The 15,041-nt window shown below is 49.9% G+C and overlaps 1 protein-coding gene across 5 annotated transcripts in view; it reads left to right on the forward strand.

The window, feature by feature from the left end:
• The first annotated feature begins 1,885 nt into the window (after nucleotides 1–1,885).
• GDPD2 (glycerophosphodiester phosphodiesterase domain containing 2) overlaps nucleotides 1,886–15,041 on the forward strand; it is a 102,824-nt gene continuing 89,668 nt past the window's right edge. The window contains exons 1-2 of one of the 5 annotated variants that reach the window (XM_073556130.1): nucleotides 1,886–2,107; nucleotides 5,680–5,785. The gene's annotated coding sequence lies outside the window, so the exon portion shown is untranslated. Of the gene's footprint in view, nucleotides 2,108–2,274; nucleotides 2,294–5,679; nucleotides 5,786–15,041 lie in introns of those variants that run through there. The other 4 variants (XM_073556131.1, XM_073556129.1, XM_073556132.1 and 1 more) reach the window with 4 other exon arrangements.

Raw genomic sequence — 15,041 nt, forward strand, 5'->3', positions numbered from 1 at the left:
AAACAGGGCTCAAAACCCGTTTTGGATCATGACACTGCCTAGAGCCCCTACTCCTCCCGGGGTCCCCAGCCAGTGGCGTGCTGCTAATGGCTCTACACTGTGTGTGTGTGGCTGCACTATACTGTGTGTGTTTGAGTATGTGTGTGGCTGCACTATACTGTTTGTGTGTGTGTGAGGGGGGACTGCTTTACACTGGATGTGGTGGGCTGCACTATACTGTGTCTGTGGGGGAGGCACTATACTGTGTATGGGGGGGCTACATTATACTTTGTAAGTGGGGGGACTGCACTATAATGTGTATGTGGGGGAGCTGCACTATACTGTGTGGGGCCTGCATTATAGTGTGTGTGGAGGTGCTGCACTATACTGTGTGTTTGTGGGGGGCTGAATTATACTGTGTGTTTGTGGGGGGCTGAATTATACTGTGTGTGGGGGGCTGAATTATACTGTGTGTGGGGGGCTGCAGTATACTCTATGAGGGGGCTGTATTATACTCTGAGGGGGGCTGCAGTAGCAGTATACACTGAGAGGGGCTGCATTATACTCCATTAAGGACCATGGTTAGTGCATTATACCATATGTACAATATGGGACCTGCATTATACTGTATTGAGGACTATCTCTCCTCATCATTCTTCCTCAGCCGGAATAAAGAGGCAGGGAAACAAGCGTAGAACAACTGCAATATTGTCAATCACTTGTTTAACGGCCTGAACTCAGCGCATGTAAATACAACAGAAATGCTTCTGTGTGATGGTGCAATATGTGAGCATTTGGGGCCCCACTTTAAACTTTTGCCCAGGGCCCCAATTTGTCTAAAACCGGCCCTGGGTATCGGCGTACCTTGTGAAAATAATAAAACTGGGGCTAAAGTAGCATTTTTGAGTAAAAATGTACATTTTTTTTCCTTCCACACTGCATTAATTCCTGTGAAGCACCTGAAGGGTTTATAGACTTCTAAGGCTGGCTTTACACTTGCGTAGGGCAGAGCTGCGGAGGGCTGCGTAGTTCCTCCGTTAAGCCCCTTCCACTGCCGCACCTCTTCCATTCAGCTCCGCCTACAGCAGCATGCATCCTGCGAACCTATCTTTAACATTGGGTACGCAGGCCATGCGAATGTATGCGGATGCGTCCGCGTGCGTTGTTTTGATGCTGCGCCGACCGCAACAAAATGCAACATGTTGCGATCGACGTAGTTCAGCGCAGCGTCAAAACAATGCAAGTGTGAAGCCAGTCTTAAATGTGGTTGTCAGTACCTTGAGGAGTGCAGTTTCAGAATGTCACTTTTGTGTATTTTCTGTCATATAGGCCTTCACATGTGAGGTGGTCCCTAAAATTGTAAATTTTGCTGTAAAAATGAGAGATCGCTGGTCAACGTTTAACCCTTATAACTTCCTAACAAACAAAATTATGTTTAAAAAAATGACGCAGATGTGAAGTAGACATGTGGGAAATGTTATTTATTTCCTATTTTTTGTGACATAACTCTTTGGTTTAAGGGAATAAAAATGAAAAAGTTTTGAAAATTGCGAAATTTTCAAATTTTTGACAAATTTCCAACATTTTCACTAATAAATGCAAGTCATATCGAACAAATTTTACCACAGTATGTCACAAAAAAACCCTGGTGCTACCTGTATAGTCTGAGCTTATTTAGGGGATACAGTCTCCCTGGGGAGCTAGAGGTCCCTGAATCTGGGTTGATTGCCATTGGAATGGTTCTTACCAAGAGACCAGGAAATTCTGACTCTCCTTTATAAACATAACTGCTGCTTGCTCTAACGTTTTCTTACGTAATACCTCTGACCTCACAGCCAGGAAACCGAGCATATTCATCGCTTACTATGTATTCCTTTCCGTCTCCAATATTGCTTAATTGATGACCAAAGTGCCGCAAGGCGCCAGGAGCTGGTGTAACGCTCGGTGTCACCGCTAGGGGCCGATATTTCAGCAGTGGAATGTCGGCGCGGCAGAGAAAGAAAAGTCTGCAAACAAAGTGAGAGAAGATGAGGATCCGCAGGTGACCGGAGGTGAGGACCCAGGCACCGGACACCGCCACCGGTCTGCCAGGTACCGGGCTTACGTGAGGCAGGCTGGCTGGCTGCAGGTACGTGAATGACTGTCGGTGTGTGTGGGAGAACATGTGCTCCTATAGAGACCGCCCGGGGGTGGATGCACTACTGTCCTGGAGCTCTGGGCTCACATGTGGCGAATGTAGCCGACCAGGTCTTACTGTAGTCTGAGCACAGCAGAGCGTGGACATGAGGGGACAGGAGAGGATTCTGTGAGGAAGGTACACAAGAAGCGATATCTCAGAGCCTAAAACAGAAGATGCAACTCCTTCCAGAATCTGCTCACTGGGGTAATGGGTGGGTAAGATCCGCCGCGCCGCTGTCGCCAGTGTGATCCACCGCGCCGCTGTCGCCAGTGTGATCCGCCGCGCCGCTGTCGCCAGTGTGATCCGCTGTCGCCAGTGTGATCCGCCGCGCCGCTGTCGCCAGTGTGATCCGCCGCGCCGCTGTCGCTAGTGTGATCCGCCGCGCCGCTGTCGCCAGTGTGATCCGCCGCGCCGCTGTCGCCAGTGTGATCCGCCGCGCCGCTGTCGCCAGTGTGATCCGCCGCGCCGCTGTCGCCAGTGTGATCCACCAAGCTGCTGTCGCTAGTATGACCTACTGCCAAGCCCTTGTGGGATGGGTGCAGGATAGAGCCGGGGGAGGGGTCATGGGTATGGTGATTGGGTGGACTGAGGGAGTTGGGATGATGGTTATGGGTAGAATGGAGGGATCGTGGGTAAGGTAGAAAAATGGATCTAGGTATGATGGATGGGGGGGGCGGAATTAGTTGGTGTAGTTTAGTGTTCCCCAACTCCAGTCCTCAAGAGCCACCAACAGGTCATGTTTTCAGGATTTCCTTAGTATTGCCCAGGTGATAATTGCAATACCTGTACAATACAAGGGAAATCCAGAAAACATGACCTTGAGGACTGGAGTTGGGGAACCCTGGTGTAGTCAAACAACTGGGGGAAGATCATTATTAGGAACAGCGGAACACACTAAATAAAAATATAAATAAAGTGTGTTCACCGCTCGGGGTCCACCGTGCGGTGGATGGAAAAACCGCAGCTAGGTGATGACAGAGCAATATGGCGGTAGTGTGCACAGGGTTTGACGTCACCCAAGTGCACAGAGCAATCTCTGTTGAATCACAGAGCTGCAACACAGAAATGAACACTAAGTCTGAGCCTGTTAATGTCACAGGTACTCAGAGTAACACACGCGGTAATGCGGTCACTGGAGTAGCCCTAGATGGCGGTACTACGTTCGTCTAGACCTACCGTAGCTATTCGTGTGTCGAGCGTCGCAACCGCGGACGCCCAAGTAGGCTGCTACTGCAGCGCGGCGTGGATAGTGCCGCAGAGTGACACCGCTGAAAAGCAGGCGCGATGTCTGACGCTAGCAAGTGTGCCTGGAGCAATGGCGCGCTGGTACTGGCTAGATAACTCAATCCCACACACAGTCGTAATATCCAAGGAATGGGGTTTCAAATGAGTCATTCACCAGATCATGCATCCATCAACATACACACAGCAGCAAGTATGACTATACTAGCGCATGGCGGAACAGCCATGCACGCTTTTTATAGCAAACGGGACCTTCCGGAAGTCTCCAGAACTCTGAGCTGAGGCAATGGGATCAGGAGCAGGACCTGAGCACCTGACTCTCGAACTCCATGCTCAGAAGATGGAATGAAGGACTTAGCCTCCGGAGAGAGTTGCTGCAAGGCAATCTGCTCTGCAGCAGACAATGAGCAGGAGACTGCCGAATGTGAGGGTCTAGATTCCTGCATAGTAAGGGCAGAAATCTGACTCCTAACAATCATGGGTAGGGTGGACAGACATACCTGGGGGTGAGGGGTAAGGGATCGTGGGTATGGCGGATGGACTTTGGGTAGGGAAGACTGTCCCGAGGGGAGGAGGAAGGATCATGGGTAGGGTGGATGGATGGGGGAAGGTTTGTATGTAGGATAAGCAGACATTTCTGGTGGAGGAGGAGAGTGATGTTGGTAGGGTGGACAGACAGAGCAGACGGAGGGAGGGATCATGGGTAGGGCAGACAGACTAGAGGGTGGTAGGAATCATGGGTAGGGTGGATAGATGGACAGACCGAGAGAGTAGAGATCATGAGGAGGGATCATGGGTGTGGTGGATGGAAATGGACGGAGACAGTGGACAGACAGACCTGGGGGGAGGTGGAAGAGATGAACCAGGGTAGGAGGAGGGATCATGGGTGTGGTTGACGGAAATGGAGGGGAAAGAGTGGATAAACGGACGGACCTGGGGGGGATGGGGAAGAGATCCCGGGTAGGGTGGACGGATGGATGGATGGACCTGGGGGGGAGGGGGAAGAGATCGTGGGTAAGGTGGATGGACAGACCTGGGGGCAGGGGTGAATGATCGTTTGTAGAGTGAACAGAGACCAGAGGGGAGCTTATAACCCCCCCCCCCAGGTCCATCTGTCCGTCCATGCATGATAGCAAGAATAGACAGCCGGACCAAGAAGGGTAGAGATCGTGGAAAGGGTGAATGGACCGACTCGGGGAAGGGGGGGGGGACGGAGTGACCTTGAGGTTGGAATGGATTGTGTGTAGAGTGGACAGATGACCTTGGGGTGAAGAAATCTTGGTTAGTGTGGAAAGATGGAGATTGGTGGATGGATGGTGGGGTGGACAGACGGACCTGGGGGTGAGGGGTTAGGGATCATGGGTAGGATGGACGGACTTGGGGAGAGGCAGAAGGAATGTGGGTAGGATGGATGGACAGGGGAAGGTTCATATATAGGACGGATGGATGATTTGGTTAAGTGGGTGAATGTTTGAGGGTAGGGTGGGCAGATAGACCGGAGGGAGGAACGATCTTGGGTTGATAAGATAGAGGGATGGACAGAGTGTGGGATGGATCGTGGGAAGGGTGGACAGAAACCTGGGTGGGAGGAGGGATTGTGAGTAGACAGACCTGGGAGGGGGAAGAGACCATGGGTAGAGTGGACGGATGAACTGGGGAAGATGGATCGTTGGTGAGGTGGACGATTGTACCGGGGGGTGTGAGGGGAAGGACAAATTTTGGTAGGCATGGCAGGTGGATAGGGTGAATGGTTGGTTGTATGTAGAATGGATGGATCTGGGACTAAGGGGGAAGTGATCATGGGTAGAGTGGACAGGCAGACCGGAGGTGGTAAGGGATCAAGGGTAAGGTGGATAGACAGACAAACCAAGGGTGGGTAGTAATCGCTGGTAGGGTGAATGGACTGACTGGGGGAAGGGATCATGTGTGGCACATGTATTGCTTTTGTATGAATAGCATTGTGCTTCGCTCTCAGCTACATCTTGTATTATATTCCGTCATTTTAGAAAAGTTGCAGCCTGTTACGCTATTTTTTTGTTAAAATATCAACCAGAAATACCACAGACCCTATTCTAGTCATATAGTCAACCAATTGCAGCCTTTTGCATATGAAATCTGATCCATTTCCTTTTAAAGCCAGAAGCGACAGTCAGCAGTCATCTGTCACCCCCATTCCTCTTGTTGTTATTTTTATTGTATTTTATAGTTATTTTCAGTGTGCCAGACCTTGGGTGTTGTAGCTTTGTAGTATGAGACTTTTTTTCTTTTGTTTGTTTCAGATTCTGTGTTTTGCTTTTGCAGTTTACCATAATCCAGATATTGGTGATAATGGGTGAAAATAGTGTATTGCAAGTAAGAAACAAAATTAACTTCTAACTCTAACAGGTATTTCGGAATATTATTGTCTGTAGTCATTTTTTTTTTTGCACTGGATCTTTCGATAGCCATTTCTCAACTTTTGCATGCCATCCTAGCTTTGGCTTCTACAAGCTGAATCAAACCATGAAGCGAGCTTTAAGGGTTCCATAGAAATGAGACTTAAGTTGATGAAAATGAACGACATCAATCAAAGCAAGTGTGCAAATCGCCTAGATGTAGTCACGTGATCACTAACTTACACTGGGATTCTGTGTGAATAGTGCATATCGCTCTGCTTATTAGACCAGATGACCCCCTTGAAAGCATTTAAAGGGGATTTGTAGGATTATTTTTGGTTTGTGGTGTTTTTTTTCCTTATAGGGAATTCGATAGCTGGTTCTTGGGTGCTTGATCCACGGGCAGCATGTATCAGGCATGTACAGAGAGGAACCTGTCAGTCACTGGCAGCGGGTGGGGAGAAGCTGCCAGCGTCTTTTCAACTGGTTTCACTTGCATCTCAATTCACGGAAGTTTTTAAAATCTATTTCTCAAACATACATGGCTGAGATCATACAGCCAGTGTCTTATAGATGCTTCTCCATGGATCAGGCAGCATTTATCAGATGTGAGGTTCCCTTTAAACTTCCTTTTAGGATTTATTGGTTGCAAAAGGAAAAACATTTCAGAAATGCAACAAAATCAAGACTCTGGCACCAAAAACTGTATAAAAGAAACAAAGTAAAAAAAAATGTAGCAAAATGAAACAAATGAGCCAGAGCATAGGTTGGTTTACATGTAATGTGTAAGATCTCTTTCACACTATGGCCATTTCACAGACAAAACCCAAGAACTAAACAAAATGAGCATATACCCTATAGTAGGTAAATAGAAATAGCACATGTAAATAACATACTTGGTTAACTCTATTTTGATTAAAAAAACGTAAAAGCCATCCTGCTGCGACAAGGGGGACTCCCATTTGGGACAGTACTATCCTATCTTTAGTATTAAAACCTCACCTTGTGTCAGCCGACCTTAATGTAGATGAGGACAGAGCAGGACAGGGTCCCGACTGTTCATCTACCTGTCCATGGGAAGCTGTATAGATGAAATGCCTGTACAAAGCACAAGAAACTACAGCAAAACCAAGGAAATGAGCCGGCGTATAAATTGGTATACGTGCAATGTGGAAGAGCACATTCACACTGTGGCCATTTCACTGGCAAAACTCAAGAAAAAAGCAAAATGAGGATGTACCCTATAGTAGGTAAATAGTATTAGTACATTTAATTGCATAGCGTACTTGGTTAGCACAATTTGGAGCATTTACACTTTTTTGACCAAAATAGTGTTAATGACGTACCCTATGTTATTACATGTACTATTACCAGGGCCGGACTGGGACTAAAATTCAGCCCTGGCATTTGAAGTTACACAGGCCCACTGGTCACATGGTGACTATATAATATTTTTGTACACTTGTAGGTTACAAGAAGTGAGAGGAGATTAACACGACTATATAACATGTAGTCAGAGCTGTGCCCAGTATTTCAGCTCAGTCTTATTTATTGCTTTTAGGTACAGTACTCCTCCCAAAGCTCTGTCCCCTTTTGTACGCACAATGACAGAATTCCTGGCAGAACTGCTATCCATTGGGCAACCAGACCCCCTGGTCATAGCCGCCCCTATCATACCTCCCAACTTTTGAAGATGGGAAAGAGGGACAAAGACTGCGGCGCGCCGCTGCAAATTTTAGGCCACGCCCTGGCCACACCCAGTTCACAACTAGTCACACCCATGTCCACGCCCAACCGCACCCATTTAGCACTGCTGATCACACTGACTGGTACTGAGGACACAGTGGCTGGCATTATGGGCACACTGACTGGCACTGAGGGCACAGTGGCTGGCATTATGGGCACACTGACTGGCACTAAGGGAGAGAGAAAAAAGAAAACAGAGAGAGAAAGAAAGGCGGGCGAAAGAGAAAGAAAGAACAGAGAAAGAAAGAAGTAAAGAAAAGAGAGAACAGAGAGAAGGAAAGAAAGAGGGGAAAGAAAGAACAGAGAGAGAAAAAAGAACAGAGAGAAAATATGGGAAAGACAGAACAGAGAATGAGAAAGAACATAGAAAGAAATAAAGAAATATTCTATAAAGATACTATAGCAGCCCGGTTCCCATTGTAGTGCCCACCTGAGCCTCCCGATGCAGGACATATCATGATCCGCTCACATGGCCGGCATCCCCGATTCCAAGGCGATCCCGCTGTCGGAGGAGGACATGGTGATGAATCTGAAGCATTCCTAGTTCCGTCACAATCTCCTCATGAAATTATCTCATTTCCGGTCAGCTTCCAGCGCATCACTTCAGGTGGAACGTCATGTGTGAGTTTTAAAATGCTCCTCGGGGCTCTGCCGTGTACTCCTGTGTCCGTGGGAAAAGCCCACTTTGTATGCTTCGTACACACTTGGCTCCGCTCCGTACATCCCATATACATATGGCTCCACTCCGTACACACACGGCTCCGCTCTGTATACTCCATACACGCGCGGCTCCGGTCCGTACACCTCATACACGTGCGGCTCCGCTCCGTACACCTCGTACATGCGCGGCTCCGTTCCGTACACCTCGTACATGCGCGGCTCCGCTCCGTACACCTCGTACATGCACGGCTCCGCTCCGTACACACACGGCTCCGCACACCTCGTACACCCGCGGCTCCTCTTCGTACACCTCATACACACATGCGGCTCTTCTCCGTACACCTCGTACACACATGCGGCTCTTCTCCGTACACCTCGTACACACATGCGGCTCTTCTCCGTACACCTCGTACACACATGCGGCTCTGCTCCGTACACCTCGTACACACATGCGGCTCTGCTCCGTACACCTCGTACACACATGCGGCTCTGCTCCGTACACCTCGTACACACATGCGGCTCTGCTCCGTACACCTCGTACACACATGCGGCTCTGCTCCGTACACCTCGTACACACATGCGGCTCTGCTCCGTACACCTCGTACACACATGCGGCTCTGCTCCGTACACCTCGTACACACATGCGGCTCTGCTCCGTACACCTCGTACACACATGCGGCTCTGCTCCGTACACCTCGTACACACATGCGGCTCCGCTCCGTACACCTCGTACACACATGCGGCTCCGCTCCGTACACCTCGTACACACATGCGGCTCCGCTCCGTACACCTCGTACACACATGCGGCTCCGCTCCGTACACCTCGTACACACATGCGGCTCCGCTCCGTACACCTCGTACACACATGCGGCTCCGCTCCGTACACCTCGTACACACATGCGGCTCCGCTCCGTACACCTCGTACACACATGCGGCTCCGCTCCGTACACCTCGTACACACATGCGGCTCCGCTCCGTACACCTCGTACACACATGCGGCTCCGCTCCGTACACCTCGTACACACATGCGGCTCCGCTCCGTACACCTCGTACACACATGCGGCTCCGCTCCGTACACCTCGTACACACATGCGGCTCTGCTACATCTGTCCTGTAAACACCTCCTGACCCCACACATACTTCCCTCATCCAGCACCATGACAACCAGCACAGCCGAGTCCTGCAGACACCAAGAGGCAGGGCTGTGCGCACAGGACCTGTGATGAGGTCACTGGAGGGGCGGAGTCTGGGGTCACATAATCAGGGGTCTGGACAAAGGCTCCTGATCATGTGACGCCTGACTCCTCCCCTCCTGTGACCTCATCAAAGGACCTGTGTACAGAGAAGAGAGGCGACGCTGTGAGTGGCTGGGGGGGGAGGTCTCATGCTAGGGCGTGGATGGAGTGCGTGGGGGGGCGGCTCTTCTCCCTGCAGTGCGGGATAGAAAAATACCAGGAGGGTTGGAAACTATAACCGCCGTGCCCGCAGAGAGGGCCGGCGGCAGGAACAACAGCCAGGCCAGTGGCCGCATCAGCTGGCAAGCGGACAGATGATCGGGCGCTGCCGCCTGCGGCCCACATGACCGGCCCAGCGGGAAAATGCCCGGTTGGGTATATTACCAATCCGGGCCTGACTATTACTATAGGGTATATGCTCACTAAGTTTTGTCTTTAAAAAAAAAAAATGATTTGTCCAGAGGCTAGATTTTCCTGGTGAGGCTGAGATTAGGTTGATGTTTCAGATGGTGTCAGCCGTTAGACCGTTACTAGAGTTGAGCGAAACGGGTCGAAAAATTTCAAAAGTCGCCGACTTTTGGCAAAGTCGGGTTTCATGAAACGAAACCCGACCCTAGGATGAGGTCGGCCACGAGGTCGGCGACTTACGCGCCAAAGTCGCGTTTCAAAAGTTTGTTTTGCGCTCTTTTTCAGCCAATCAGGATCCACGTACACTGTGGGCAACGTGATGACATAGGCAGGGGTCACCACCATCTTTCAGAAGGGCATGCAAGTGATTGGCTTGCTTTGGTGGGCGTCACAGGGGGTATAAAAGGGCGTGCACGCCGACCGCCATCTTACTTCTGCCGATCTCAGTATAGGGAGAGGTTGCTGCTGATTCTGTAGGGAGAGCGTTAGGCAGGGAAGAAGACAAAAAAACTGCTTCTGCTGCTAGCGATTTGGACTGCACAACACACCAGTCACTGTGTGTGCAGTGCAAGGGGAGGCTATATAGTGGTGTATCAGTGGTGTTGGTTGTTGGGCTGCCTTCTAAGGCTTCCTGACATTCCTGCATTGCTGTTTACCCACTGCTCCACAAACTGCTTTTTTAAAAGCAATCCCAATTTTTTTTTTTGTCCTGCTGAGAAGAAAAAAAAACTGCTTCTGCTGCTAGCAATTTGGCCTGCACAACACACCAGTCACTGTGTGTGCAGTGCAAGGGGAGGCTATATTGTGGTGTATCAGTGGTGTTGGTTGTTGGGCTGCCTTTTAAGGCTTCCTGACAGGCTGGCATTGCTGTTTACCCACTGCTCTGCAAACTGCTTTTTTAAAATCAATCCAATCTCCCTTATCCTCTATTCACTTTTGTCACAGCTGTGCCATCGAGCCTGTGACATAGCGCTCAGATATCAGTGGCCCTCACACAATCCAAAAGTGTCCAGTGTCCACAAGTGTCTGCAGAAATTCAAAATCTCCCTTAACCTCTCATCACTTTTGTCACAGCTGTGCCATCGAGCCTGTGACATAGCGCTCAGATATCAGTGGCCCTCACACAATCCAAAAGTGTCCAGTGTCCACAAGTGTCTGCAGAAATTCAAAATCTCCCTTATGCTCTCATCACTTTTGTCACAGCTGTGCCATCGAGCCTGTGACATAGCGCTCAGATATCAGTGGCCCTCACACAATCCAAAAGTGTCCAGTGTCCACAAGTGTCTGCAGAAATTCAAAATCTCCCTTATCCTCTAGTCACTTTGGTCACAGCTGTGCCATCGAGCCTGTCACATAGCGCTCAGATATTCATTGGGCCTCACACAATCCAAAAGTGTCCAGTGTCCACAAGTGTGTGCAGAAATTCAAAATCTCCCTTATCCTCTAGTCATTTTGGTCACAGCTGTGCCATCGAGCCTGTCACATAGCGCTCAGATATTCATTGGGCCTCACACAATCCAAAAGTGTCCAGTGTCCACAAGTGTGTGCAGAAATTCAAAATCTCCCTTATCCTCTAGTCATTTTGGTCACAGCTGTGCCATCGAGCCTGTCACATAGCGCTCAGATATTCATTGGGCCTCACACAATCCAAAAGTGTCCAGTGTCCACAAGTGTGTGCAGAAATTCAAAATGTCCCTTATCCTCTAGTCACTTTGGTCACAGCTGTGCCATCGAGCCTGTCACATAGCGCTCAGATATTCATTGGGCCTCACACAATCCAAAAGTGTCCAGTGTCCACAAGTGTGTGCAGAAATTCAAAATCTCCCTTATCCTCTCTTCACTTTTGTCACAGCTGTGCCATCGAGCCTGTGACATAGCGCTCAGATATCAGTGGGCCTCACACAATCCAAAAGTGTCCAGTGTCTGCAGAAATTCAAAATCTCCCCTGTCCTATAGATACCTTGTTTTACATTACTATATAGTTTGTTGGATTTTGTCTACATTTCTACCAAAAATGAGGAAGGCTGGTGGAAGAGGCCGTGGAATTGGGCGGGGGTTGGCAGCTGGTAATGATGGTGTTGGTGGTGGATCTGATGGTAGTGGCAAGAGCAAAATAGGACCGAATGCAGGAGGTGTTGAGCCTGCGTCATCGTCTGGCTACATAAGGCCTCGAACGCTTAGTTTTCTGGGAGTTGGCAAACCGCTTTTAAAGCCAGAGCATCAGGAAAAAGTTTTGTCTTACATTGCTGACTCAGCCTCCAGCTCTATCACCTCCTCTTCTTCAGTTGTAAAAAGTAAAAGCACTGAGTCGTCATTGGAGGCTCATGTTCATGAACCACACCTTTCCTTGTGTCCTTCACCCCAACCAAGATTGAAGGATGACGCAGGCCATACTACTGATTACTCCATGGAGCTGTTTTCACATACCATGCCTGGATTATCAAGTCAAATGGTGAATTACCCAGGCCAAGATGAATCTGACATGGAGTGCACTGATGCACAGCCGCTGATGAATGATTCTGCTGGTACATTCACTCAGAGCACTACATTGTCCTCGCAGTGTACAGAGCCAGATTCTGACCCTGATGAGACTCAGGTGCCCCTTCCCGCACACTATACCACCATACACGGTGACACAGAGGAAGGTGCACATGACATAGAAGAGGAGGTGATGGATGACCCAGTTGTTGACCCAGATTGGCATCCATTGGGGGAAGAGGGTGCTGCTTCCAATAGCTCAGATGAGGAGCATCCACAGCAGACATCGACATCGCAACAGCTGTTATCTGGCAGGCCCGGAGCACTCCAAAGACAGGTTCCAAACATCAAAAGAGTTGCTGGACAGCTTGTCCAGAGGGTCAAAAGATCACAGCGTGCTAGGCCGCAAAATGTCTGCCAAAGTAGGAAGAGTGCAGTGTGGCACTTTTTTGAACAAAATCCTCATGATCAGGCCAAGGTTATCTGTAAGAAGTGCGCAAAGACCTTTAGCCGAGGGAAAAATCTGAAAAATTTGAATACCAGTTGCATGCTTAGACATTTAACCAGCATGCACTTGCAAGTGTGGACACAACACCAAACCTCAAGTGCCACATGTGCAACTGATCACAACGAAGGTAGTCAGCAACGCTACATTGTTTCCCCCACTGTAAGCCCACCGGTTATCACAGCAGCAAATGTTGAGGTGTCGTTGCAAGGCCACAACAGTCAGGGAATCCCACTGTTCTATCAACTAAAGACTGATTCTAGGCCATCAGAAAGAACACCAACTCCATCACCATCATCAACCCTCTCTCAGTCCGCCCTGTCCACCGCTACTTCCACCATATGCAGCTCTCAAGTCCAGCTCACCCTCCCAGACACTATGAGTAGGTCAAGAAAGTACTCAGTCTCTCATCCGCGTACACTGGGTTTGAACGCCCACATTGCCAAGCTAATCTCGTTTGAGATGATGCCCTTTCGGTTGGTGGAAAGCACAGCTTTCCGCGAACTCATGGCCTATGCAGTACCACGCTATGACCTACCCAGTCGCCACTTCTTCTCTCGCAAAGCCATCCCAGCCCTCCACCATCATGTGAAAGACCGCATTGTCCATGCACTCAAGCAGTCAGTGAGTGGAAAGGTGCACCTCACAACTGATGCATGGTCCAGTCGGCATGGCCAGGGCCGTTACGTGTCCATCACTGCGCACTGGGTTAATGTGGTGGATGCAGGGTCCACAGGGGACAGCGGTGGTGGGACAGTGCTGCCTAGCCCACGGTATAGGAAACAGTTGGCTGTAGGCGTTCGACCCTCCTCCTCCTCCTCTAGAAGCGAAAGCTCGTCCACAGAGCGCAGTCGTACGAGCACTCCATCTGCAGCTGCCACTGTTGCACACGATGTGTCCCCCTATTGAGCAGCTAGTGGAAAGCGTCAGCAGGCTGTGTTGCAGATGATGTGTTTGGGCAACAGACACACCGCCGAGGTGCTGGCCGAGTACTTGAAGCGACAAACTGAGTCATGGCTGGGCAGTGTACATCTTGAGGCAGGCAAGGTAGTTAGTGATAACGGCCGTAATTTTGTGGCAGCCATAGCCCTTTCAAAACTCAGCCATATACCTTGCTTGGCTCACACCTTGAACCTGGTGGTGCAGTGCTTCCTCAAAAATTATCCGGAGTTAACAGCCCTGCTCCAGAAGGTGCGAAGACTGTGTGCGCACATCCGCCGGTCGCCTGTACACTCCGTTCGTATGCAGAAGCTGCAGCGATTGCTCCACCTTCCCAACCACCGCCTCATTATCGACATTGCAACAAGGTGGAACTCCACCCTGCACATGGTGGAGCGGCTGTGCGAGCAGAGGCAGGCCATAATGCATTTGTGGGAGGATACACGGCCAGGCACTTTGAGAGCATACATGGAGTTGACAGGTGTGCAGTGGTCGAAGCTGAAAGACCTCTATAAAGTCCTTCAGTGTTTTGAGGAATGCACACGGCTGGTAAGCGCAGACGACGCCGTCCTAAGCATGAGCATCCCACTTATGCGTCTGCTCATGCAAACTTTGACGCACCTTAAGGAGCAGGCGTCTGCAGCCAATGTTGATGAGGAGGAAGAGGAGGAGGGAATCCTTGATGACATTCAGCCATTGTCTGCTCAGGGACCTCTCCTGGACGAGGTGGAGGAAGAAGAGGAGGAGGAGGAGGATGATGGGGATGATTACTTAGGGGAGGAGGGTGCATCTCGTGGGGCAAGTGAAAATGTTGGCGTGGCAAGGTCTGGTACAGGGTTTGTGCGTGACTGGAGGGATGTGGATTTGCCAGAAAGTGCTCCTCCAACCAGCACTCGCAGTGCATCATTGACACCGGGAACATTGGCCCACATGTCAGATTATGCCTTGCAGATCCTAAAAAGGGACCCACGCATTGCCAAAATGATGAACGATGACGACTACTAGTTGGCCAGCATCCTGGATCCACGCTATAAAGGCAAATTGCAAAACATCATGCCACAGGAGAACCTTGACCTAATATTGGCTAATAAACAAGCAACTCTGGTAAATCGGTTGCTTGAGGCATTCCCAGCACACAGCAGCGGTGATGGTTCTCACACGAGCCGTACGGGCCGGGGGCAGCTTGGCAGAGGTGTTCGTGGTGCACACAGCAGAAGTGGCGTTGGAGACAGGGGTTTCATGACAATGTTGTGGACTGATTTTTCAAGTACCGCTCACACAACTGGTAATACTGC

This window comes from Dendrobates tinctorius, unplaced genomic scaffold, assembly GCF_039654945.1.
Source record: "Dendrobates tinctorius isolate UK_male_01 unplaced genomic scaffold, ASM3965494v1 ptg000231l, whole genome shotgun sequence".
Taxonomy (NCBI): Eukaryota; Metazoa; Chordata; class Amphibia; order Anura; family Dendrobatidae; genus Dendrobates; species Dendrobates tinctorius.